At 47.6% G+C, this 27683-nt stretch overlaps 1 protein-coding gene across 1 annotated transcript in view; it reads left to right on the top strand.

The window, feature by feature from the left end:
* The window catches only part of MAML2 (mastermind like transcriptional coactivator 2), a 205584-nt gene that overhangs the window by 49849 nt on the left and 128052 nt on the right, over positions 1-27683 (top strand). The window lies entirely within an intron of this gene.

Below are 27683 nucleotides of genomic sequence, written 5' to 3'. Positions count from 1 at the left end.
GGTCCCAAGCCGGAGGAGACTGTGGTTAGGGAGCCGGGGCGGTGCTCCGGTGAGAGCCGAGCAGAGACCTTTGAAGCGCAGTCTTTGGGCAGCTGCCTGGGCCTAAAGCAAACACCACGCAGGACTTCCACTTTGCTAACGATAATGAAAGCAGTTCCTGGAATGATTCGCCTGTCCTGACAGCAGCCCGCTTTGGTTGAAATATGTACGGATTAAAAACAATGAATGAAAGAGGAACTTGTCAGAGAGGCCTGTGCCTCGGACCGGCTCTTCTCACAGCCTCCTTTCCCTGTCCAAAGTGGCCTGTGGCTGCGCTTTTAGCATCATCAAAAGAATAATTCCACAGAGTGGAATCCTCCGAACACAAAAATCATGTCAGTGTGCCTGCAGAGAGCCCGCATTTGCTCTGCAGACAGCAGCCCCAGGCTGCAGCCAGGGACGGATCCTGCCAGCCCCACCAGCTCCTCCTCGGCTGCTCTCTGCCCTACAAACCCGCTCACTTCTGTAGGGCCGGGCCGAGCTGCTGGTGGATGGGAGATCCTTTACTTTGCCGTGTGCTCAGGGGAGACGGGGGAGATTTCACTGAAAAGTGACCGCTGCTTGCTTGGTTCATCCTGAAGTGGAAATGTTATTTATAGACGCCACAGCAGCAAAAGGCACCCTGGGCCCTAGCAACAGCAAAGGGAGCTCCAGAGTTTCTTATGGGAAATACCGCAAGGTGCTGCAGGTTTTGTTCCTAGCTGCCCTCTGTGCACCTGTCCCATCTCTTCCTGGAGCTGTGGGCCTGAAATCCAGACCTTCCTTCTTCCACTGTGGAGGTTTCCCTTCCTTCCCCACAGCTTCAGCGTGGTGTGGTGCCACACATCGCAAAGCTCAGCGGGACCCTGTGCTGGAGCCCTCCAACCTACCTGCATCTGCCTTCCCCACACCACACATGCTCAGGGCCATAGGAAATCGTGGAGCTGTTCCCATTCCCCTTCTCCTGAAGGCCATGCCAGAGCACACACTTGGAAGGCAGCAGGGCCAGTCTGCCCTCTATCATGTATATATGTCCTGCCTCATCCAAACTCCTGCTGGCACATCTCCTCACTTTTCCTTCAGGCACTTAGGATGAGCATCTGGACCCAAGACTGCCCATGTAGCTGATGCGTTACATAGCAATACGGAGTTTTATCTCCTCTCCATTTGGGCATTCCTGAAGCTAGCCACCGGCTCAGACGAGTACTGTGAAGGTGCTGTTGGCTGCGTGGCGGCCCTCACTGGATCATCTTTGTCAGTTTTGCATATCGCCTTCTGCATGTGGCTGTGGATTATCTGGGTTGTTTTTGTTAATAGGAGACAGATGGGAATTGGGTGTCAAGTTGCAATTCTGAAGCGTAGGAGCTTCATAGCCTTTTTTAAAATGCATGATATTAAAGATCATTTAGAATGAAATTAGTTTCTGGCATTTAACAATTGGTGAGGCAAAATAGATGTGTGTGCACAATAAGGAGGGCAGGAGGGGGGAATACTGTGGTCTGAACCCCAGGCCGACATAATCCCGCCTGGCACAAAAGGCCAGATTCTTGCATGCTCTGCGTCTCCCATGTTTGCTCTGGCACCAGGCAGTACCCAGTGAATCGTTTTGCCTTGTTCTATCAGGTGATACAGGCTGCAGGATCAGTAGGGAAAGAGATATGCTGGCAGAAATATATCTAGGACCTTGGACATTTGACAAACTGGATTTTATGGAGCATGCTTTGCTTGGGTCTATTAGTGGAGGGTTCAAAATCAAAAGCGAGAGGGGTTGCTTGGAGTAAGGCACACACAGTACTAAGATGAGCCTCAGGACTTCTAAACCTAGCTGAAGAACAACCATAGTGCATCTGAAAAGGGTATGTTACATCCAGGATCCTGTCCTGTTCTGGCCAGGAGTGGATGCTAGATGAAAATGTATGAAAACAGACAAACCCGGCACAGCTCTTTTCGTGATGCTATCATAGGGCTGGGAGTTCCTGAACCAGGGACTATCCTTGTATGTAGTCATTCTAACGAAGTTTCCCTCCACAAGTTTGTGTAATTGCTTTTTTAACTTTTGGCCTCTCCAACAGCGGATGGCAATGAGTTCCAGTGTTTAATTTGCACTGGATGGAAAAGTGCTGTGCTTACTTTGGTTTGCTCGAAACCTGCTGCCTGCTAATTGCATTTAATGTCTTTTTTTTTTTTGGACAAAAAAAGGCAGGGTTGGAGATTCCAAAGTTGCTGGGTCACAAGACCCAGACACGTCTGCAGCTGTGTCACCTGCAATATCATTCTATTTGTCTCTTATTGTTGGTTTTAGCTTAAAGTCAATTTGGTGTGGGTTAGGATTTTTCATATGTGTGCATCTGCACTTGGGCACCCACCCCATGCCCTTTGGAAGCCAAATAACACAGAGGGCATGAAAATGGGATGCTTGAGAAGGGCCCCAGCTTGGGTCAGCTGGAACAGAAGGATATTGGAGATCTTTAGTACCTGGTTTTTGGATGCCCTCTGAGTAGCCATTAAAATTCACTACCACAGTTGCATGGGCTGCCACAGAAATCTTAATATGACCATGTGGGGATGTGCAGCAAAAGCTCTGACGGAGCTGACAGCAGCTGTCTGCTTATTTACTTACAGAAAATAATTTATGCTCCTACGTTCTCTGTCAGCTCTGTTTTTTCTTTCTTAATTTGTATCCTTGGAGGCGTTCTTTTCTGGTGGACGAGGAGGAGAAGCTACCCTCCCGATTCAGACCCCGAGGTTGAGCATCCAAAGCTGGCATCTCCCTGCTTGCCCTGCTCCTGTCTGGAAGGACGCACTCCCCCGCAGGTTTCACACTGCGTCCAAGAGATGCTTGTAAACCCCGGGAGGTTTTTTTATTGGGACAATAATACCATCAGATTACAGTAGCAAAGCAATCCTCATGTGGAGACAGCCAGCAAAGCTGGACGGGCATTGTAAAACCATTTTCCACAAGCAAAACAAGTTGGACCAGTAGAAGCATGGCTTTGTCACTGTAGCTCTACCTACCCTAAAACCTGCTGGCTCAGGGCATGGTGGGAGCAGGCTCCTATCTCCTGTGATCTGGAAGAGAGGGTGGGTAGTGATGTGGCAGAGTTTACTCTTGATAATAAGCTATTAAAGGTAATAAAATGAAAGTTGGCTGAGAAGACTTCCAGAAGGAACTCACTATAGTTAGGAGGGATGCAATAAAAGAGCAGATGAGATTAATTTAGGAAGAGTTGCACATGGGGAGAACTCTTAACAGTGGATGCCAAGTGATGGACTGCGAGTTAGCTGTTCCTCCTCAGCAAGGAAATCCTGGAGATGCCATGGTTATGTGAAAACCGCAGCTTTTAGCTTGATATTAGTGCAAAGCATCTTAGGAAGTTATTAGGAAAAGAGAGCAAAACAGCCATGTGAATTCCCTAGTTTTGCCTTTGCTTCTCAGAAAAAATATGCTAGAAATAAAAAAAGTCTGGGAGTTACAAAGCTAACCCCAAGAATAAAGCCATATCTAGATGACTGGGGCTCTCTGTCAGAAAAGGGAGTGATGGAGAGGATGTGACACAGGTGCTGAAACTCCTCAATGCCCGAGGGTGAGTGCACAGGAAGCAATTTGGGCTATTTCTTTCAGTACAAACCCTGTGGGACATCCAGCGAGACAAGGCAGTGCCAGGCTGGGGACAGGCAGAAGGACTGCTTGGTGCCTCATGTGCACACAGCTAAACTGCAGCACTCCTTGCCGCGTGATGCTCAACGTGCTAAAAATTTGCAAGGTAAAAAGCGATTAACCATAGCTCAGGGAGAAAAATCCATTGACAGCTACAAAATGCCAACAGCCCAGCTCTGTCTCAGGAGATTCCTAAGCTACAAACTGCTGGCAACTGGTGGGAAATACAAAGGATTTATTCCTATGTGTTTACCCCACTCCCATCCTCTTCCCTGTGTAACTGCTGGCAGCCTAAGTTGGAGACGGGATGCTGCGACAGACCAGCTTTGGACTGACCCATTGCAGGAATTTTTAAGTTTAGCACAACCCTAACTCACACCACTTTTATTCAGATATAATGGTGGGATCATGAGGTGGAACTACGATAGCAAAGAATCAAAGTAAGACAGGTTCTCCTGCAGGAAAAGTGATCTGCACTTCAAAAGCAATTACATTAAAATCAAAATAAGAAAGCGTACAGTGGAAAATTGAAAATTAAAAAAGCCATTTGAGCATTGGAAAAGCATCATGCAGGCATCCCTCATCGTTTTCTGCTCTCCTCTGTCCGCAGCCTATTTCATGTGTGGTCTTAGCTTTCAGTCGCTTGCAAAAATGACTCACATTTTGAAATTTTGCATTATGAGAAAAATGTGAAAATTTGCAGCCTGGACTGGCTCCTCTTTTTCCAGCCTCTCAGAATGGGGAAGCACAATTCGACTCCCCTTTTTTGCAAGATAGTCATCTGCCCCTAGCATGATTGTTCAGTCCCACAGCATCACCCTCCCTGTGATGGCTGTAAGAAAAGGTGAAGGTTTGGCACGCAGTGGGAGTGCTATTGCAGCCAGACCTGTGGGGATACTACTGTTTCTCTCTAACATAGCCACGTCTTCTCTGGCCCTACACTTTTCAGCCTAACCTCTGCAATGGCGTTTTCTGGGCACTACGATTTTGGGGGGCAATTCTTTGGCTTCCCCCCAGCGTGAGTTGCATTGAGATGCCAGGCAATGGATCAGTATGGTTAGAAGCGAACACCTGGAGTTCTTTCAGAACTACAGAAAGTAGGTAATTAATTATTAAGAAGTAATTAGCAAAGAAAGAGGTTTACTTCAAAGTAGGGATTTAAAATTTCGCCAGAAGACTGGTGGAGTTTTTTTTTTTCCCTTTCTTTAGAAACTCGAAGGGTGGATGGAGCTAACCGTGCATACAAATACCCGGGTGCTGGCTGTGGGTTTGGGAGCACGCTCCACACGTAAGGACGGCAGAAGGGAGCTGCACAGCTGATCCCCATCACTTGCACAACCAAATGAATAAATATCCTACGTCTGAGACACCGAGCAGCCACAACTGTGAGTGCTGGCTCTGGAAAAAGCAAGCTAGGCAGGGACACTCTTGGTTTCTCTCCTCGCCCTCACCACCTGGGCTGAGTAGAGTGGCAGCGCTTCCCGCAGCCCATCGCGGAGAGCGAGGAGCTTCGAGGGACCCCTCCTGCGTCCCCCTGCCCCGGGATGCGGGCTGCCTGGCCGCTCGGCCTCCTCGCAGAGGAAGCAGCTGCCATGCAGGGAGCCGGAGTGATTCTTGGCAGGGCCTGCGGCAAAACATCCCCAGCCGGCCGGGTCCCGTGGGCAGAGAGGCCGGGGGCAGCGCAAGCGCGTTCCCGGGCTGGCGTTTCAGAAGTGCCTCCTTTTGTCGGCTCGAGTTTTTCCATTATTTCAAAACGGAAAGAAAGAGAGGGGTACGAGGAAGCTATTGGAGATATATAAAATAAACTCGGAGTGTGTTGGGGGGGGACAGCGTGTTTCGTTGAGGAACTGTGCACTTGGTTCGAGGGAAGGATCGGTGAATGCTTATTATTTTAACAAAGACTTTTTCTGTCGTGAACAAGAGAAGCAGATGTTTAAAAGACGGACAGGAAGCGGCTGTGACAAATGAAAGGATTTCTGATTGAATTCATGAGCTGTGTTTCCTGCCAGTAATTCATTCAACTCTGGGCTAGATCAAAACATAATATTATGGTTTAATCACCATGCTTTTTAACACAGAGCCAGAATATACAAGCTCTTGGTGCTACAGGTAAAAAGCCATTAGTACACTTGGCTCGGAGGCTTCTTTTTAATTCATTATTCATCCTTTTCCCTTAAAGCAAATACGTTGTCTATCAGCAAACACCTGAGAGCCTCCTAGAGAGCAGTGTTTGGGAATTTGCACAAGCAGGTGTAGAAAGGGTAAAGCACTTTCGGGGCACGGCAGCTGAAGCACGCTGCATAGAAGCACAATCCAACTTCTGTTGGAGTCTGAGAAAGCTCGGCTCCCTACCGACTGCAGGGAGCATTAGATCAAGCTGCTTTTCCTTGGGGGGAAAAAAAATACAAAGAAAGAAAAAAAAAAAAAAAAAAGCCTGGCTTGAGGATTTCTGTTTCTCAGCACTGTTGTGAAGAGCAGTGTGTGTGCTCTGGGCACGCATGCGCGTGTGTGCATGTGTTAATTCTGATGTTTTCTGCTTCTCTTCCTTCCTCCTAATGAATTCTATTTGTTTACAGCCTCAAGGAAAGCTTGTCACTAGAAATTTCCTTTTGAGTTTTCAGCTCCGAGATTTCACAACCACAGAGCCGTTGCAACACAGTGATAAACAAGCTGAGGGAGGCAACTCTGGAGAATTGAGGCTTCTCTTTTTCACCATTTAGTTGAGTAAATAGCTACCAAATGTGCCGAGAGGTAGAGAACTTTATCCCTATCTGTAACAAGTATTAGCAAAAGTGTGTTGTTTTGTTTTGATTTGATTTGTTTTGTTTTGTTTCTTAGTCAAACACTTAAGAGTAGGCACAGGAAATGTTGGGAGCAGCTTCTCCTTACACCACTGCCTGTCAGAAAGGGTTGGATCCTGGCGTGGTACTCCTGGCACACAGCACCCAGCTGCCGGCTGTGTGGCAACAGGAAAGACTGGAAAGAGAGGTGGCAAAAGCTGCCTAAAGCTCAGTGTCACAGCCCTGGATTTGCACTTCCCAGGGCAAGCATGGGACCTGACCGACGCCTAGGAGCAAGAACCAGGAGAGGGAATGGCCTCAAGTTGCACCAGGGGAGGTTCAGGTTGGAAATGAGGAGACATTTCTGCTCAGGAAGAGCAGTCAGGCGTTGGGACGGGTTGCCCAGGGAGGTGGTGGAGTCACCGTCCCTGGGGGTGTTCAAGGAGAGGTTGGATGTGGTGCTTGGGGACATGGTTCGGTGGGTAGGGGGATGGTTGGACCAGATGATCTTGGAGGGCTTTTCCAACCTTAATGATTCTGTGATTTGATGTCCCACACACAGTCACCAGGTGCCCTGCACCCATCCCCCTTGATGAGGACACTGAGGCAGCCCCTGCCAGGTGTCCTCCTCTGCAGGGTGGCTGCAGGGGGACAGTCCTCGGCTGCTGGGTCCTGTCCCGTATCGAGCATCTCCTTTGCAGGTCTTGGTCTTCACATTAAGCACAGAGATCCACTGGGATAACCAGGAGGACTTACTCTGCTGTGTTTAATCCGTTGTAAAGTTCCTGCAAGCTACCCTCTCATTATATAAACGTGCTGGGGGAAGCCTTGCAGTCCTGATTTCCAGGGTGCTCTGGGATAATGCAGATAAAGGCAGCTATCTGGAGGCTGCGATGAAATTCTAGGTCAAGGAATTTCTTAGGTGAAGAAAAATAACAGCTTTGGATCAAACAACATTTTTTTACCAATAACTGTGAAATTTAGCAGGTGGCTTTGGCCATGCAGAGGCAGAAGAGAAATATCCTGACATTTTCCAAATAACTGAAAGTTTGTTTTTTTCCAATGAGACTGAAAGTTTGTTTTGAAATTTGTCTCAGTTTTGTAATAGTAAAGAGCAGGATGAAAGAAAAATCCTTCCGAGGAAACAAAAAATGTTTCTTTAAGTTGAGCGAAGGTTTCTTCTGCTTGACCCAAACTGAACACAAGTTTTGCTTTTTTTGAAGAAGAAGAAAAGAAGGGGTTTTGGACCACCAAAACCAAAAAGAGATGGATAAGGAATAAATATATATATATATTTTTTTTTTGCTAATTTATATTTATTTGGTTGTGCAGTATAATTGCTGATACCAGGAAACATCCGATGCTGAGTGCCCAACCCACCTATGCACAGAAGACACAGCAGACATTTAAGGACCTAGACCACAGACCAGATGAGCCAAGGGACGCAGACAAGGGAACAAAACACATCTTCGCTCCGTTTAGTAGTAGAAAACAGAGGAGCCCCTCATCTGCCTAACTCACAACCTGATGCTGCCTCACAAACAGAGCAGCTACAGGAGGCGCAGCAGGCTCTGCTGCCAGCCTGCTCAGACAAATGGTTGGAGTTTTCCAGGCAAGGCAAGGCAAGGTGTGCGTTAATCCTGGCCGTGGTTTATCCGGGCAGGAGGCTGCCTGCTCCTTTTGTCCCGTGCTGCTTCTTCACCGCCAGCCTTGCGCCCAGTAAGTGGCTGCTCCTTGGTAAACAGCGTAATCGTTAAATGTCAGCTACTGCTTCGGGTTTAATTGCTTTTGAATTTTAGCGAGCAGCTCCTCATTCATAGCAAATTGGCATCTTGTACATTCAAGGCTGCGCTATTAGCTGCACAATAGCGAGGCTGGTTTTCTGTAAATATTGAGATTTGGTAATTATAACCCAGCAGTTATTAACATAGCATGGCAGATAAATGCTTCGGCTGCTGAATCTGCTGTGGGCAAACCTCCTTCCGGTGAGGAGCGTCTTATCAGCGCGTGGAGGAAGGCTCGAGCTGCCATCTTCCATTAACACCACGTTAATGAGCCAAGTGCCCACGCACCACGAGGAAAACATACCCTGAAGTGTAGCAGATGGGCTCAGAAGCCAAAGCCACACAATGGGGAAAACCTAGGAAATCATCGCTGAATTCAGTAGAAAACAAAAGCTGGGCAGCTTGGCCCTCCTCGTAGTAAATATCCTGGAGCAGCAGGCATCCTTGGATCTCGCTGGGTGCAGTCGTGGGCTTGCCATTGACTTAGGAGGACCCGGGTCTCATCTGGTTGCAGTCGGCATGTCAAAACTGATCCAGCAACCTCTGCTGATTGACCGAGCTCTGCGCCGGCATCTCCAGCGAAATCTTTCAGTGGTGCTCACGGAGGACTCGGGAGCCAGTCCTGGGGGGAACGGCACTGCTAGCCCACAGCAGGCCTGCGTAAATCGAGCAGCTTCACATAAAACAAACAAAAGCAAGCTGACGAATGTGATTGAATCAGTGTGGAGGGGAGCACCGGCGAGTTAATCGCGCAAATGCTCAACAACTGTCTTGTAGCCAGACGTGAATGACACGTCCCCACACGCTGCGGGAAGTGCTGCGGCGTCCTTCCCGATAGTGGTGGTGTCAGAGCAGAAAGAGCACTCAGCTTTATTTGTTTGCTGGGAGGCAATGGCTATTGCACGTGGGTTTGGGAACATTTCTTCTGCAGGGCAGCGTAAGCCTGTTAACCCTCCCATGGTGCTACATCACTGCGCCTCGCTGTTAGCGGGGGTGCTGTGTACGTGAAGCACAACTGAAATTAAGCTAGCTTTTAGTTATACACCTCAGGCAGAGTGAATGCATCCCTGAAGTCCTCTGGTAAAACTGTGAGTAACTCCTGTTTTTTGGGTGCTGTGGTTTATGGGCAACAGTACGAATATCACTGTGAGCATTGGTTATGTTAGCCTAGCAAAACTTCCCCTCTTTCTGTTTGGGAATGCAAAATGATTTCAATATGGGGGAAGATGCTCCTTGTTTTCCAGAGTTTTTGGTACCGTCTGGAATTTTTGGACAAAATTGCTTGCCTGCAATTTGTACAGGCGTTGGTACAGCCGTCACTGGGAAAAGGTTTTTAGTCAAAAATGTGATTTCCAGTCATACAGAGGGATGCCTCATCCCCAGGTGCAGGAGATCCAAGGTGCTGGTGTGACTTAACAAGGGGCTGGATATGCTTTTCTTGCCTCCTGTGACGATGGCTGGTTGTGTTTTATGTCCCTGCCCTGGTCTCTGTGTCAGTGTGCCTGGGGAAAATGCAACCGAGCCTCGCACCATGGAGATCCTCAGCCTGTGCCTGCTCAGAAGGGGGAGCAGGCACATAAAAAGGATTATTAGAAATGAGGTAGGGAAGGGGTGAGGGCTCTATCACACATCTGGTCCCCCAACAGAGCTCAGCATGGGGCTGGGGTGGGCCAGGAAAGGAAGGCACTTGGCTGGAGTTCACAGTGCGGGGTTAGCGAGGTGGGAAGGCACCCTCAGACACATGCTTCCAGTTTTCAGTGGCCAAGAGGAGATTTTGGTTCATAACACACACAGAGGCCTGTATTAAATATATTAAAGCGATAGTTGGCTCTGTGACCTGCATCAGAGCTGCCAGAGAGCCCTGGTAAGGCTCATTCCCCGTGCTGTTCCGATCCAGGATTTTGGCCGGGGCCCTTTCCTGATGAGACAAATTTTTGTTTCCCTCCCTCTGCTACACAAACAGCTCGTCACCTTTTTCTCATCTGTTTTCATTATAGAGGGAAAGTAATTGGTACATCTGGGCATTATTGGAGAAATGGCTTGGCTGAAGCCATAATGTGGTAATTAGAGACTAAGCTGGGCCGTGCCGGTACGCTGTAACTACGTTTGCCTCTGAGTCCGGGTATCATCGTGTGTCCATTCGGATGTCTTTTGGGAGAGGGAGGAGAGGGAGGGGCGGCGTGAAAAGCCGACCACGTCTTGCCTATCCTGGGTGTGTGTGGTAAACCTCTAAGCTACAAAAACCCTACCATCACAGCAGCAAAACAGCAGTGTGCCCCGCTGTAGGACAGACCGGCAGCTCATTTTCCAAAGGGCTCGTTTGCCCGGGGATTCAATTATCCCGTGTACGACAACTGCTTCTGGTCTTCTCTAGCTGCAAGAAGACACCAAACAGAAATAGCTCCTTTTCACTGCTTTGGTGGTGCTGCCTGCTAAACAGCAGCACATTGCTGCTGGTACACCACAGAAGCCAGCGACCTAATGCAGAGGCTGACAGCAGGCTCTGGCAGCACCCCGTGCCTTCTGAGGGAGCAGGGAGGAGAGCAGAGGGAAACAGAAACCTCAAATGGCCCTGTGGGTCTGTGTGGATGTGTGGCTGTTTTTTTTTTTGTTGTTGCATGGGGCTCCTAGGCACATCTTCGCCACGACCCAGCCTCCCCAGCCCTCACACCAAACTGTGCCGTGGGTGGTAGAGGGGCTCGGGTCTTTGGTTATCTCTCTGTATGTCATCGCTGTGCTGTAGGGTTTGAGAGCTGTGGAATTTCAGAATAAAGGGGAAGGACAAGCCTCCTGGAGCTGGGCATGCTTCTGGGTCACCGTGACCTCCGAAACAAATGGCTCAGTCTGAAAGTTTCCATATGTCCAGCCCCAGCGGCGGTGGCACAGTGCTCCACAGCCAGCAGCCCGCAGCCCTTGTGGAGCTTTGTGTTCTGCCTTCCCAGCGGCACACCATGGGCAGGAAGGGTTTTTTTCCCAGGGTGAGGCTCATCCTCCACAGCCAGTGTTGTGCCAAACCCTGCACTTCCTTCAAATGCCAAAACTTACCTGCGTTTTTTGGGGCAGTGGCAGTTTGTGTTCATACAAAACTCCCTGCCCACGTGAAATTGGCATACCTCTGGTCTGTAGCAAGCAACATATGACCAAAATATTCAGGTAGATTGATGTAAAGGTCTTATTCTGTACATACAGAAAAATCTGGAATGGGAATGGGGGAATTTACTCACGACACAAGTGAGAGTGGCATCGGCAGAAGGCAGAAGACAGAGCTGCAGCCAGAGTAGAGCATGGCTCTACGGGGCTGGACCTCTGCAAACTCCACACCAGTTGAATATCCAGCTTTATTTCCATAGCTACAGACTATTTCTTTCTTTTTCTCGTTTTCTGATCAGGGGAAAAAAAAATAATATGTCCTTTTGGGCTTGACTAAAATGGAGCGATCTGTTCATTTTGCTGCTGAGAAGGGAAATTAACTTCATTCTTATCCGTCTACCTTATTAGCACAAATATTGCGTCTGCATTATCCTACCCCACATAAAGCCCTGTACAGTAGAGCCTTTTAATTGTCTGGCTAATTGTTTGGCCTCGGAGCTGTCTATTTCCGATTGTCTAATTCTCATTAGAATGCCAGCTGACACCGAGTCCTCCAAAGCTCCTTTTAGCTGCTTTTAACCACTTCTGGACTAATTTGGTGGTGTTGAAAGCACTTACAGAAAGGCAACCAACAATAAGAAACACAGTGCAAATGTTTCTCTTTTCTAATGCATTCAACATTTTAAATCTTGGCCATAAAAGAGTTTTGATGCTGGTTTAAATGCATGTATCCCTACAGAGTCACAGCATTGTTGTTGGTGTTCAGAAGCGTGTAAAATACATGGGCTGAAAACCTAGGCACAAATGCTTCAGTCCTTGATCTGAAATATCTCCTCCTGAAACCAATGTTGTGTTGTTTTTTTTTTCACCGTATGAATAAGGAATGAATCATGATGGCAGGATGCAGGCCCTCAGTTAGAGAAAGGATCGGTCTGTATTACAGTGCTCTTTGTTAACCCGACATTAAGCATTTTTGAGGACAGCCTACAAAACCTAAAAGAGACAAAATCTTTGGTTCACTCTCTAAATTCAGCGCCATTTATTATTGCCATGCAGCCCTTTTATCACTTCGTGAGACTTCAGTACCCAGAATTTAGCTTAGTCCAAAGCCATAGCTAGAGTTTCTTTCTGGTGCCTGTTCCTTCAGTAATCTTCTTTGAACAGATCTCAGTAATCCAGTGGATCACATGAGATTGGAGCACAGCCCATGCTGACAGCAAACTGAACAAACACAGGCAGGTATGAAAACCCAGTGGGGCAGGACTCCCACTGAGTCGTGTTCCCCACCACATCCTGGAGAGGCGGCAAAAAAATGTGTTCTTGCCAGGTTTCGAGTGACATTTGTTAACCTAAAGAGGTGTTAACATGTGGCTGGCTACTGAAACTGAGGATATAGATCTGCTGTGGTTTCCTCATCAGTTTTCGCACTGGATTCCTTGATTACAAATACAAGAGAAGAGAAGGAAAGGCGTTGGTGCTGCATGGGGGTTTCCTGGCTTCCTGCAGATGGGGAAGATGGGTCCCTCTTGGGTGACGAGGAACCTTTGGCTACTGGGAGCCAGAAGAGCCAAGCTCCCTTTGCTTCATCCTACCAGCTTGTTAGGCAGGATGAAAGGTTTGGGCAAGCCTTGAAGCCTGGGAGGATGTCCAGCCCTGTGAGCAGATGCAGGAGGTGAAGGCACCTCCTAGGGCGCGGGGACAACCAGCACCAGGTCAGCCATAGCAGCATGTTTTGGAAACATCACATGAAAGACAGTGAGATCACTGCTTTACAAAACTGGCATTTGGGGATTTTCCTCTCAATTCTTGTAGGAAAAAAATAAATAAATAAATTGAGGAGCCAGCTATGGAGTTGATGAAACTCCCTCATGTTCTCCCAGCCCGTTCTAGGACTCGTGTTGTGTTCCCCCTCCGAGTATCTTGGCACCACTGTCCCCCGAGATATGCTAACTGCGTATCGCAATGCTATCTGCAGCCAAAGCTGCTAATGCTATTTCCTGCCAGCGAGGGCAGCTGAGCCGCTATGTCTGGCGTATACAACTTCTGTTTATATCTTGTTCAGAAGATGGAGTGGCAAAATTTTATAGCAACAGTTTCTTCTTCTGTGGCAGATAAAAGGGGGAAGAGAATAAATCTCCCTGCTTGCAAGTTGGGGTGTCTGTTCCAAAAATTGGTCCCGGAGACCACAACCAGAGTGATCACGATTCAAAGAGCAGTACAAGGCCACTGACTCAGCCTGGCAGCTCTTCTTCCCGCCCTGAGATGGGTTATTTCCTATATTTTTCCATCCTAGTTCCACTGCTCTGGCAGGCTTTGTTTTCGGCGTATCCTTTTAAAGAAATACTTGAGCTGCTTTTGCCGTGGATTTCTCTTCCTCACTTTCTTACTTTCTAGAAAACGCTCGTGTTCTCCCTTGACGTTTTTGCCTATCTGACGGGAGAGGATACTGGCTTACTGGTGTCGCCTTCAGCTGTGAACACAGACGGAATGTATGGCTTTTGGGGTTGTATTTATAACTGTTTTAAAAGCATGGCAAATGTCATCTGCAAAAACTCCTGCTATGCCGTTTCTTCCCCCGGCACTGAACGCTCTGCAGCTTCTGCAGCACACGAGGCAGGGATCCTAGGCTTGGCATGAATTATTGATTTTCTAGCTACAGACACTTCTCCGTGTTGTTCGGGGATTTACCTGAACGTAACACTTACTTGAATTGTACTCTTCATGGGAGCTGTGTGCTTCCCAGCTAGAGGAGCTACCCGCACTGCTGCTCTCCTGCCTCACACGGGGATAGGTTAAAATAGAAGAAAATGCCACATATTGTCTATTGTATTCTTTTTTTCAGGTCTGTGCCTGCATTTAAACTCCTAATTGCCTTTAGGTCTCATGGCCTTTGAAGTTTTTTTGGCTTCATCTTGTAGATTTGGGGGTGGGGGGTAGAGGATGAGAGGGTTATAACTCAATTCTCTAGCCTGATTTTTTTCAGATATCCACAAGCATCTGATTTGTTTTCCCTGATAGCTTGGGTTCCTAAGGAAACAAATCCTATCTAATCATGTTTCTTGTCCATTATAACTTCTGTGCAAATCTTCAACCAGATTCAATAGAGGCGTAAAGTTCTTCATAAGATCCCGCAGTTTCCATGAAAATCAGCCTGGTTAGAGGAAGGAGGAGGAAATCAGACTGGCGGTGGAGGAAAGGCAGCTGTCACATAGTTTTCAACAGCAGCAGACAACTGCCCAGCCAGCATGCTGGCTCTGGCCGCTGCGATTTGTCCCAGCAAACAGGCTGGGAGCACAGGAGAGAGCTCAGCAGGCTGCTGGTAGGCGGTGGGGTTTTGAGGACACAGAACAAGCAGCCCTCAGGCACCAGAGTTTACCAGCTCCATTGCTCACGGGAAGATGTTGTTAAATAGGAAGGCCAAACAAACATTTTCCTTCCTCCTGATTTTTGTGTCATTTCTTTTTAAGACAACGCTGCTGAAAACAGGAGCCTAATGTTAGCACAGCTTCCCCAGAAGAGGTTTCCAAGACTCGGAGCTCCCAGCAGCTCATACTGAAATTAATGGGAGCTGCCGGGACTCAGTGCTTCCAAAAATAAAAGCGCTCTGCCAGTGGTACAGATGCAGATGTCTAAATTTAAGCTGTAGCTTTTGAGCATCTAGGGCCTAAATCCATGTCTGAGCACTTCAAAACAAGCGGCCTGACTTTTGTAGGTACTGAGCAGCCGTACTGAAGTCTGGGGAAGTCAAGGGGTAGATGTAGGTGGATGAAATTTAGGCGCAGGAGTTGGAGCTCGTGGGTCACACACCTGAGAGCGGGGGCTTTCAAAGCATTCAGCCCTGGTGTAAGCGATCTTATTGAAGTCGACGGGGTCCAGAGGGAAAGAGTTAAGTCAACACGGAGCACTTCAGACAGCTCCCGGCGCAGCATGTACATCTGTGTTTAAGAAGGATGCCGGAATAAAAAATACTTTGCAGGTGCAACACGGCCAAATCGGCGCGGTGGAAGAAACCGTAGATTTTAAAACCCTTGGACTGAAGCAGTGGCTCTTGCAGCTTAATGCTACACGCATACCAGGGGCTTTTGGTATTTATTTTCCCTGTGTGCGTTGTTGTTTTAAGAAAAAGGAACAAATAGAGAGCAGTTGGCTCGCAGAGCCTGCGAACTCGGCGGGAGCTGCCAGTGGCCTTGCTAGCTCGTTGCGCTGAAAGGAGCGGGCTTGTGGAGTTACAGCCGCCCTGTGCACCGCTCTGCCCTGCTCCTGCCCCGCTTCAATGGGGCTTTGTGTGCAGGCAGGGGCTGCCCAGCCAGCCCTACTGATTCACTGCCTTGCCGGGCAGACAGGCTGCCTGTAACCCTTTCCTAGCTCCACAGCAGGCTTTTGATCAAAGCTTCCTTTTTTTTTTTTTTTTTCCTTCTTCCAGCCCCAGGAAGAAAAAAAAATAATTAAAAAAATCGCATTCTTTAGGCCCTGATTCAGCACAAAGTAAACAAGCGGGAGTTAGGATGTTGCTGGAGAGGGAGCCCTGAGAAGGTCCCGTGGCCGCCGCGGCACCGCCGGGTAACGCGGGAGGAGCGCCGGCACTGAACTGAGGGAGGCAGGGTTTATTTGATCAGAGGTGGATGATTGATCACCTTCCGCTTGACAGCTGCAGGATTAAATGTACTACTGAGTCAGAGGTGGCTGCCTATAAGGAGATTTACCTGTAAATGTGCCCCCAGAGTGGAGCAGTCTGGATTTAATAAAGATGCCAGATTTACCACAGGCAAATGAGAGGCTACGCAGGCCCGCGTGATTAAGTGACAAAATGGAGGTGGAAACTGGGAGGAAATGAGGTGAAACGCAAGGGAACGACAGCTCGAAAATACGGACTGAAAAGCGGAGGAGGACAAAACACCTGGGTAGGAGACTTGGGAGGCTCTTAGGTGTAAAAAGGCAGCAGAAACACTGTTCAGATACCCTTATATAGCCTTGGCCTTGAGTTTTTGCTTGTCCTCCTCTGGAAAATGTGGCAAAACATTGCCAAAGGTTCCTAGTGCTATTTATGGAAATGAGATAAAATTGAAGCCAGGTTTGGGGGTAAGCAAAAACCTCCTTGTTCCAGAGCTGTGAAACCAAAACCCTGGTTTGGATTAAGGGCCCGCAGGATCTGCATCTTCCAAGCTTGGGAGAGGGGAGCTCACGGGCAAGAAATCCCACCGGTGCGCCTTGGTAGCTGCTGGGAGCCGGCTGTCACGGCCCTGCGATACTGCAGAGCTCTGGTGCTCTGTGTATTTGTTTAAACTTGACAAAAACTCAGGCCTTTAATCTGCAGCAGTTTATTTGAACAGGCCTGGAAGACAAGGTTATTGTTGTTGTTGTTTGAAAACCCTGTAATTGAGAAGCTTATCCTGGAGATTTGTGGATGTGTGTCCACCTAAATATTTGAGGCTCTGCGTGTGGAGGGCCCAGCGTTCAGAAGCGAAAACTGCTTCCACATGGGGAAGAGCTGATGTCCAGGTCAGAGTCCCAAAAAAGAGGCACTGAGCAGTTCCCTGTTCACAGATGTGCCCGTCCCCATGTCCTGTATACGTGCATCCATTTCCCCTTTGCACATGCAGCTTGGGAGCGACCCGTCCCTTCAGGAGTTCACATGCCTGCGCGCTCAGAGGACACGTCTTTGGTGCTGCCTTCAAAAATCTGGCCCTAATTTTAGGCCAATTTACTATTCCGATGAAACAAACCTGCAGAACATGTGGCGCAAATAGCGGTCGCCTAAGTGGACTGCACGGTTCAGGTTTGATTTGTGACTTTTCTTTGCATTCCCATTCATGTGGGAGCCCGCGATAGGCCTTTAAACAGAACAAACCAGAGCCGTCCACAGCTGCCTTTCATCACGGACACGGCTGCAGACAGGCTGCGGAGCAGAGAGCCTCTGTCTGGGGCAAGTGCCGGGACTACTGTGGAGGACGGCGCACGCCACGGGCAGCGGGAGCACCGGGGAGGCACGCTGCGGGGTCGTCCTCAAGGCAGGAATCACAGCCTGTTGGAAATTCAGGTGGAAATTCAGTCTGTACGATGAGGGGGAGAACAGGAGAGAGAGAGGAGGGAGGAAGAAATTGTAAAAAAATAGACAATAAAACCATACACGCGCCACAACGCTACGATGGAGATTTGGTAGTGGATTTTAAATCACATTTAGACATAAATCCTTTGAGTTCACAATTTCCATAGATTACTGGCATCTGTGGACCCCAGATAGAGTGTAATCACGGAGATTGTTCTAATCTTCCTATGGGAGGTTTTCAAAGGAAGTATTGAATTACACCAATTCGTAGCAGGGCCGGGTTTTGACTTGCAAGAAAGTGCTTTAAACCCAGATGCATACATTAGTGCCAGGGCTACAAAGTGAGGGTATAATGCTTGTAACTTTCATACATCCCGATGTGTAATTCGTGATCCGGACAATAAAACTTCACAAGAGAGATGTGGGCTCAGCTGCGCCCGGTGGTAAGCATATTACAAACCGTCAGGGCAGCTTAATATGTTGCCATCTCTGGACCTTCTGTGTGACAGTCCCTCGGAGCACATCTCTGCTCTTTGCAGAGCAGGGCTCGACTCCTGCACCAAGGCTGACACGTGTTGTTTTTGCCGAGCCTAATGGGATCCTGCTGCAGTGTGGCATTTCGTGCTGTTGCCCTTTTTGCCTGCCCCTAAACCCAGCCCTCATCACAGCCTGGTTGTAAGGAGATCTATTTGCTATGGCAAATATTGTATATAGAGAGGAAAGCTGTGGTGCCCCTGCTCCTCACTGGTACATGCATCGGAAGCCACCAGCAGAATGAACCTAATTCTGCCCACACCTGTACAAATGTATGCTGAGATTGTTTCTACTGAACATGCTAGGTGGGTGTGGAAAGCTGGTATGAGATGGAAATCCCGATTGCTGTGTCAGATTCATCACTGGGACACTAAAATGAATGGGATTACACCAGGGATTACACTGTCCCCATATGGGTTTTTATGCCTGGTAACTCTTCGACTTTAATGGGTATCAAATTTGCGCCTGCTATACTGGGTTCCGCAGCTGAATGCTTTTGCTCCAGTGCTCAGGGATTAAACAGACAATTGAGTTTTCTCAGAAAGGATGTAGGAAACGTAAATCAAAACGAGAGGCCCTGGCACCGGCTGCAGCGCTGACAGCGCTCACAATGCCAGCTGCCTCCGGCCGCTCGCAGTGACCGGCGGTGGCAGCGCCGGGCCGTGGGAGCTTGCATGTCCCCGCGGCCTGCTCCAAGGGATGTCACCTCCACAGCTGGACATGGGCTTCCCGTAAGGCCAGGATTGCTGGTGTGTGACCATCCTGGGAGCTGGTGGGGTGGCCATGCTGTGACCAGCAGTGTCACCGTCACGGCGGCACAGCTCGCTGGCTCTGCCCTATTCAGCACCGTGCTCATGAGCCAGACGCTGGCGTGGGGAAATGTTTGCCTTCACTTTGCATTCGGATGGCTCTGAAATTTTAGGGGCCTGTCAGGGGAGTTTGAAGGACTGTAAGGTGGTGCTGTATCTGCCCCAAGCAGCAAAGTGCTGAAGGGAAGGAGCTGACCTTGAGAATGGATTCAAGCTGGGCTGTGGTACTTTGCAGTCGGGATGATCTGAATTACCGGAGGGTAAACGTTTTTGGTACCTGCTTGAGAAGCAGTCAGCACTTTTTAAAATGACAATATGAGTTTCCAGTTTGCAGTTTACTTAGGAAAAAAAAAAAAAGACTTTTTAGTTTCATTTGGTTTGGAGTTTTCGTTTCATTTGGAATAGCACTGCTTCCCTGCAAGGGACCACAGAATGTCATTCTCTGCAGCTGTGTGACAGCCACACTGTGCAGAGAAACCTGCTCCGAGCACTTGTTGATGTCCACATGGACGCCACGTTGCATGGTGGGACAAGTGGTGGCCATGACAGAAGACTTTAAGGATAACTTGATGCCTGACATGAGTGTGATGTGACTGTGAGGCCAAACTGGCTGCCTTGACAAGTGGAAGGAAAGAAGATACAGATGCTGGGGAAGGCAGTGCTAAGCACCACCACAGCATGCTCCATGTTAGCAGCTCTTTGTTGTCTTCCATGGCACAGTGGTGTGAAACGCATCCCTGGAGTGACTGTAGGGTGTAAAGGATTGTGTTGGGCAGCGTGGTCTGCAATGCCAAGGGTGCCGAGAAGAAGACGGTCACACTGCGGTGTGGTCTCACAAGTTCTGTGCAGTTTTGGCAGCCACACTTACTGAGTTGGCTTTCCTGTGTGAGGTTAACAAGGTGACAACCCTGTGCTGAGCTTGGCATGGGCCTCTTCTCCATCACCTACCTCAAGGATCTGGGTGTTAGTGTGTGCATGAATGTGGGAAGGAGGCTGTAGCTTGAGTTGGGAGCGGGGTAGGCCTTGTGATTTTCAGGGTTCTGGGAGTTTTTTCCCCTTTGTCTCCTGCCCAGAAAAAAACACTTGGGTTGATTTTGTGTGTGGAGCTTAGCCTGGTTTAATTCATGGCAAGCCATTTCCCAGGGTCCATTAAACTACTTTAGCTCTGAGTGTCCTGCCCCGTGCTAAGCGTTCTCCAACCTTCAGCCACTTTTCATATGATCAGGTTGTGAAGTGACACAGACTGCCTGCTGGCACCTACGTCCTGGCTTAACCAACTTGGCTAAGGGGTCATACCCTCCGGTAGTGCATGGGTCAATTATCTGTGTTGTCTCCTTAGCTGAAGCAGTGCAACTTCTGTCCGCAGGTCAGCCCTCTTGGCTGGAAACTGCAGAAGTGACCTGCTGGGAGTGATGATAGGGCTTTGGGCTTCTTGAAAAGCAGTCAAACATTTGAGGAGACACTGTATATCCCAGCTGGCTTAAGGTGGGATTAGAATACAGGGCTGGTGGTGAGCTCAGTCCCTAGCTGGGTCTCCCCAGCTGTGCTATGCAAAGTTGCACACTGCCTTCCCTGCACATATTCTTGTGTTCTGCATATCCATATTCTGCATGTCCTGCAGCATCTTGGTATCAGCCTCTCCAAGAGCACTACACAAACACAGGTCTGCAGGACCCAATGTGCTCTGTCCAGGTGGTTTGTGTGGCTGGAGGACGGAGTAGGGGCTCATTGCAACTGCAAGCACAGTCTCAGAGGTTGGATTCCTTCTCCAACACCTCCTTGCTCTGTGGGTCTTCTCCTTTTCACCTCCTGTTTATTTCCTCCATGCTGTCAGCAGATCAGCAGGACGCGTTAGCTGAAGCATAATTCTGCGCTAGAGCTGGCTGCCATCCACCCCGTTTGGAGTCGCCTCGCTTCACGCAGCCATATATGCATGTCCAAAAACACTCTTTAACTTTACCAAAGACGTATGGAAGAGCAGCATATATACATGCAACAAGAGCAGTGCTAAGACTGATTGAGCTGCCTGAGTTGTCACAGGCTCTGTACAGACCTCTGTCTCTCAGATGGGACTGCATTCATGATGTAAATGGGTGCTTTAAGTTGATTTACTGAAGGTTCACTTACAAATACAATAGGATTATGAAATACGGGTATCCTCGAGAAGATTATTCTTCACAGAGGGGTTATTTTCTCTGCCTCTTACCTTTCTGAGTTTAAAACCCAATGATTTAGTAGCTGAGAACTATCAGGGGAAGACAGCAGTCCTGATTTTTCTCTGACATATGCTAAGGTGAATTAATAATAATTCTGCGGAAGGCAGTGAAATGGTAATAACCAGGATAAATCTTGGTGAGTAAGAAATGCACGAATGTGAGTCCCATTTATTTTCTATAACACTTAGGCAAAAACTTCACCCATTATGCATGGCAGGTTCCACTTGTATCCCATTGGAAAGATGTCTCTTCTGTGGTCATAGGCCCAAACTACCATGACCAAAGCAACTGCACCTTAGCGGAGTTCTCCATGTGCATACACACTCAGCCTGGGGCCAACATAAAGTACTGAGACTTATTTCAACCCCTCTTAATTACAGAATGAAGTAGGACAAATTACCTTGCTGCAGGCTTCCACTATGTGCAAAATGAGTTACCATGGCTCAGCTGACACATGTGGTAGGAATCCGGATTGTGGACACATCAGTGTAGTGTCTGAGCTGCTTCTTTACTCAATGGAGACCTAGGCAATTCATTCAGTGGAGTCTTGGGAGCAATTAGTCCAACCAAACATTGTCTTTTCCTATCTGCAGGTAGAGTTGTATTCACCCACCTCAGTGTGCTGTGCAGGTTAGAGCATACCCAAACTCTGCGTTACCCGTTCATGGTGTGCAGCATGTTCCTTGACTTCCCCCGGGGCCATTTATGGAACAAGGCTCTATACGTCCTGGATAAGGGTATCAAATACTTCGAGATACTCAGATATAAAATGCCATGTCAGGGCACGTCCTTACTTTTGTTTGAGCTGTTTCCGAAGGGCTGCATGCTGTCAGTGCTTTGCAGGTCTGTGGACAAGACTGTAGGATGTGTAGCAGCCTGTGTTGACTCACTGGATAGAATAAATCAGAGGCATGTTGGAAGAATGCAGCGTTTAGTAAGATAATACCTGTATTGATCTTTCTTACTGCAATTATTTCTGTCACAAAGGTATCATCCTAACTCCATGCCATAGGGGCAGAACGGCCACGATCCTTCATTTTCAAATGGGGTGCAGAGAGCCAGAGACCCAGCGCCATAAAGGTGGTGGCACAATCATGTCCCAAAGCAGTAGGACATGATTGTTCACCTGTTAGAATGTCCCAAGATCGGTTTTCTGTCTTGACAACTCAAGCTCTCCCAAACATTTAATTGGCACATCTCACCACTCCCAGTAAGCAGTATGAATGTGTATTCAGACCCTACTTGGGAAGCTAGAAGACTGTAATAGTTTGGATGTGGTGTGTGGTGTGTTGTTGGTGGTGAACATTAGAGAACAAACAGCAGGTTAGCATACATGTCAACCAACTGAAGAGAGAGCAGGGCATGGTTTATATGGAGGTGGAAAAAGTCACAGCACCTCCTCTCTTTGATGAGGAGTACAGGGCAATGGTGCCCAGTGTAGTGAAAATCCACATTAATGAGTCTTCATGGTGCAGCATGGAGCAGTGCTGGGAGCCATGAGAAAGCTATGGGAAGCTAGTACGGAAAATGTGGTGTTTGACCTTCTCCATGTATTATTTTTCTAATAGAACATTGTCATTTTGCTTGGTGGAGTAGAACCATGATAGTCACAGACTTTCCATAGGCTTTGGTGATGCAAGATGATTCTCTGAACTTGTAATTTGTTTTCCACACAGACAAATCATAACATTTCCCTATTTAATGTGGAGAAATCCAGATAAAAACTACATGAGGAGAAAAACACAGTCCATCACCAAAGAGCTGTGCCACTTCTCTCCATCTGATGACTAATAGTAGAGTGCCTTAAACCTCATCCCTTCGTATCATTTGGATTCCTGACAACTCTACTCTCTCATGGGATGAGTAAATATCAGTCTGTTCCCAGGAAGATTAGCTAGTAAAATGATGGAGGGAAAAACAAAACAAAACAAAACAAAACAAAACTTTTCAGCATGTTGCACTTAGTCTGCCCTCCAGACTTCAGGCTTTATTTTTAAGATACTTTTACTTGCCTACATTCATAAAATGCTGGAGCGTTTTTTTTGTTTGTTTGTTTGCTTTTAAGGCATATTTTTTCTTGCCAAAACAGCAAAGTTGAGGAGGGATTCAGCACTTTGAATAAAAACCTTTGGTCTGCTAGGGAAATAAGTTGATAAAACTACAGTCGGTTATAAAGCCTGCTCACAGCAGCACAGAATGTGTCTTTCTCGACTTGAGTCAGAGCCCTCTGTACTTGAGGAGTTACCTCTGTAATGTTGTGTGGAGCACCAGATGGGGATGAAAGCAATCCTGGCCCACTGCAACTCAGTGAAGTTCAGTAAAGCCATATTTCCCCTCAGCATCCCTGGGAAGAAGGATTCAGTATATTTTAGTGATTAGAAACTTGGGCCTTTAGTCTCAGCTGCTTATCTAGACTATCACTACGGTCAGCAGAAAGAGACAGATGCCTTCAGAAAGCATCCATCCTGGCCACTCTCCTTTGGTTGAGTTGAATTGCCCTCAGTAGGTGATTCTCTCCCTGCTGACCAAGGGACTGTACTTCTGGGGCACAGAGGTTGAATCACATGCTAGATGCCAACACAGCCTGAAGGGCTGTTAGCTATAGGAAAAGGAACGGCAAAGCTTAACACAAGCTTCATCACTGCCACCTTTTCTGTAGACCTCTCAAGGGTTCTTTGGAGCACAAGGCCTCAAAGCTTGAGGCTCTTCCCAGTGTCACAGGGAGACTCATATCATCCACCTCTGCTGAGGGGACACTGGCCTTTCTCCTCCTCCAAGATCCATGTTGTAGACAGAACTGTGGTGTATATATCCGGGGGCAGGGAGAGCCTGTGGCAGGTCATGGATGGCCATCATGGACTTCTGTGCAGTTACTAAGAGGTTTCTACTACCTTTTGGTTACATGGTAAACCTGATGTCTCTCTGGCTGGGCCTTTGCTCATGTGGTCCTTCCAAACTCTCCCAGACGTTCAGAAACCTGGATTTCAGGCAGACATTTCACTTGGCTTGAAGACCTGGTTCCCTGTTGCTGGTGCTATGGAGACATGAAGCACCAGTGAAGGGAAAGGCCTCATTTCACAGGCACTTGGCTTTCCCTTTGCGTTTGCAGCAGAGAATCAGAATCCAGCATTCTAAACTGAGTTTCTTAACTGCATTTCACTGAAGACGGATTAAAATAGACATCTCAAATACAGTCAAGTGATTTATAGCATCTGACTCTACAGGCTTCTGAGATCCAGTTTATATAACAGATGCTCTACATACACAAGCTAATCCCTGCCATTGACACCAGCTGAGGACTGTTGACTTCATTACTCAGACACGATAAACACATGCTGCCGCTTCCCCAGGTCATTTTATCCAAGAAATACAAAGCTCTCTACTACAGTTAATGAGTTAATCAGTGTGATGCCCCTCTGTGAGAGCAAGTTTGCCCAAGTGCAAAATGAGGCATTGAGAAACTAGAAGACCTGTGCACAGGCACCCTGTGCAAACTGGGACAGAACTGGAAAAGCCACTGACCTTGTCCCTAGCTGTTAGGAACTGCCTCACCTAAAGTGAGACAACTACACACAAAAAGGTAGCTATTCCTTTGTTGTTCTGTTGGTGGTGGTTTTGTTTGTTTTTAATTATAATGCTATTAATGTTTAGGAGGATCACTTTTCATCTACTAGGTTAGGTTTTTTGCAGTTGCAGCTACCAATGACTTGGCTCACTGAGCATCAAACTGAGTCATTTCTTCTGAGGTTTCTGCTTGGGATGACATATGTAGTTTTGTTTCTGAGGTGCATAAACCACTCTGGGACTCAAGGCAGTGCTGGGCTTTGAGGACAAAGGGGAGGAAAAAGAGGACTTGGGTTTTTTCTTGGGATCTAAGCTTCATGGGTACGAAACATTTTGTGATTTCAGGAAATTCACAGGTTTAAGAAGGGGAGATTCAGGAGTTAAATTTGTACTTGTTAACTAAATGAAGCATGCACATCTGCCTTTGAGAGTGGGTCAGGAACACGGGTGCTAACATCTTGCTTCCGTTCTTGCTTTTGTCCTCTCCAGTGCAGCTGATGGTTTAGAATCGTATGGTCAAAACCGAAACATACATCAACCTGGGTGATTCCTATCTGATCACAGGGAAGGTTTCTAACTCTGCGAGAAAACTGTATGCCCTGTGCAACAGATGGAAATCTCTACCTTTTGTCTCTTCAGCGAGGGACAGCAGGCACAAGGAAGCCGCTCTCCCAGCAGCAGCTACCGTGCTTGATTTAGCTTGTGCCTTCTTCCTGCTGTGTGAGAGTTTGTATGTTAGAAAAACAAAGTGCATATCCTAGAGCCGTGAGCAATACTGCATCTGCTTTGCATTTCTGCACTAAGCTGGCAAAACACTTAAGCATATGCTTAACTTGAGCTGTGGCATGTGGGTTTTATCAGCCTAAATAGAGCTGCTCACCTACAATCGGAGAAGATAGGGTTGGAAAGGACCTCAAGAGGCCCAGCTCCAACTTCTCCTGTCTTACCTCAAAGCAGGATCATCAATTTCTGAATCAGCTACCTGTATAGCCTGTTCCTGCAAACTTCCAATGATGAGACTCCTCTTCCTCTGAAGACAGTCTCTCCTACGCACGTTTCTGTCCTTTGGTGGCTTGGGACCAGATTCAAACAAATTATAGCATATTATATTTCGGAGAGTAACTTTATGCGTGGTTTCACTCATTTGCTTATTTCACGTAGAAACATGGCTTTAAGCATTGTTGATTCAGTTTTAGAGAGGTGTTTTTTTCAGGGTATCCTGCATTAACCTTTATCAGAGGGTAGGGTGCACGTTTGACAAAGTAGCATTGATATCTAAAGTGCTTGTGACAAATATAAGTGTAAACTTTGTAATGACGTCTGTCTGTGTCTGGTTATTTTCCACCAGCAGCTTCCTGGAATGTACTTGGAAATTAAGTAAATTTGAGGTAGTTTTAAAAATGGGTGTATTTAGTAAGAGGGTGCCTAATGGTTTTTAGTAAGTCTTTCATGCAAGTATGCACATTCATTTTGCAAGAAAGCTAGTTGTGTGGAAGAAGTAGCAAATGCCGTTTTAAGCAGGAAGAGGTGTTATTTACTTCGAGTGAATTACTTTTCACATTATCCTGCCGCATAACACAGACATTATTAGACACACACACAAACAAAAGTAATCACAAGCAAACTTCTTTACATTGAGGTAGGCTGTGAGTTCATTGATGCTCAGGAACACATGAGGGAGACCTTGTCCCCTCCGGGCAGGACTCTGGCCTGTATTTGTCATCAGGGATCCTTCTTAGTGAGAGACAGAGGAGGAGCAAAGCCAGATCTTTACCCTGGCCCTTCTCTTCAGTAGGGCAGGCCCTAAAAATGCACTGACTTCCTTGTGAAGTGAGGACAGGCCTCATGTCGGCCGTGGTGACAGGAGGGGTGCCACCCAGCCATTCCTCAGCTGGCCCAGGGTTACAGCTACTCCTCTCTCGGGTTGAGCAACAGCAGACAGCAGTTAATTTTGCTTCAGCTTCCAGTCAGCCTCTAGTCTACGTGGCCTAGATTTGGCTTTGACTGTAGACCCACAAGATGCAAATTTGACCCGTGCAGGTTCAAGGATGCAGTCTTAATTTCAGCAGAAATCCATCCTCAACACACTGCAGCCAACTCTCTGCTAGAGGGTGGTGGATGCCAGTGAGGATGGACCTGAAAAGGGCACTGCCATGGTGGTACCAGGATGCTCCATCTGTCCCATCCAGGTGTTGTCCTGCTGGTGGGGGACACCCCAGCCCCACTCCTCCTGACTGTAGGAGCAGGTCAGGCATGACCAGGACAGCCATTTGGTTCATTGTCCTGAGGTAGGCTGTGGTGATCAGGTGCTGGGCTCTGTGGAAGGTCCTCCAAACAGCACTCCTCATACCCTTTGAATGCCTTAGGAAGCCTTTTCCCATTTCCTGACCCTCCTTTTCCTCACCATTTTAACACCCTTTCTCCACTCAACCATAGTTGGTCTTGGTGCTGGAGTGCACCAAGCTCTTGCACTCCCTAGGTCTTGCATGAAGCAGCATGCAGAAGTTCCCAGCTACTCCAATCACCCTTCAAAAACAACATATGGCAGAAAAAACATCTTCATTTGCAAAAAAAAAAAAAAAAAAAATGTTTCTCCTTGCAAAGGCAGAGATTCCTACAGGGGCCATGGGGCTTCGTGGGCAGCCAAGGTCTGGAAATGGCACCAGTGCAAGGCTGCAAGCAGCACCATACAGATGCACCAGGGCAGGCTTTGCTCGGTTCAGGATTTGTCAAAGCATCTAGAAAATGACTCATTTATTTTTTTTCCACTCCTCTCGAGAACCCACTTTTGGAATACATCCCTGTAGCTGGTCTTGGCCAGGTCTTTCACAATGTTGTTTACAGTTCATTTTTAGGCTTGTTGCATGCAGTAAACTCTCGTGTCATTTCAGGCAGCAGCAGGTGAAATAGTGGGGAAGGAAAAAGATGAAAACTTCTGGAAGAGCACTCTGCCGCACTGTTGCTTAGCCATGCATGCGGTACATCTAAAAATAACAGCTAATGGAATGGGAAGCCAACAAGATCTGTTGATTTATAATGGCTTTTTTCCTGGTTTATTGCTTGAGTGCCCTGCCCACTGAAATTTGACATTGCAGCCAGACTGCCATTAGATAATAAACGAATGCTCTTCTCTTTGTTACTGTATAGCCCTCTGAATTTCTTGGCATGAGCCATTCTTTTCTAA

Source organism: Netta rufina, assembly GCF_964035555.1.
Source record: "Netta rufina genome assembly, chromosome: 1".
Classification (NCBI taxonomy): Eukaryota; Metazoa; Chordata; class Aves; order Anseriformes; family Anatidae; genus Netta; species Netta rufina.
Note: the sequence above shows the minus strand (reverse complement) of the source record. Positions and strands in the feature narration are given on the sequence as shown.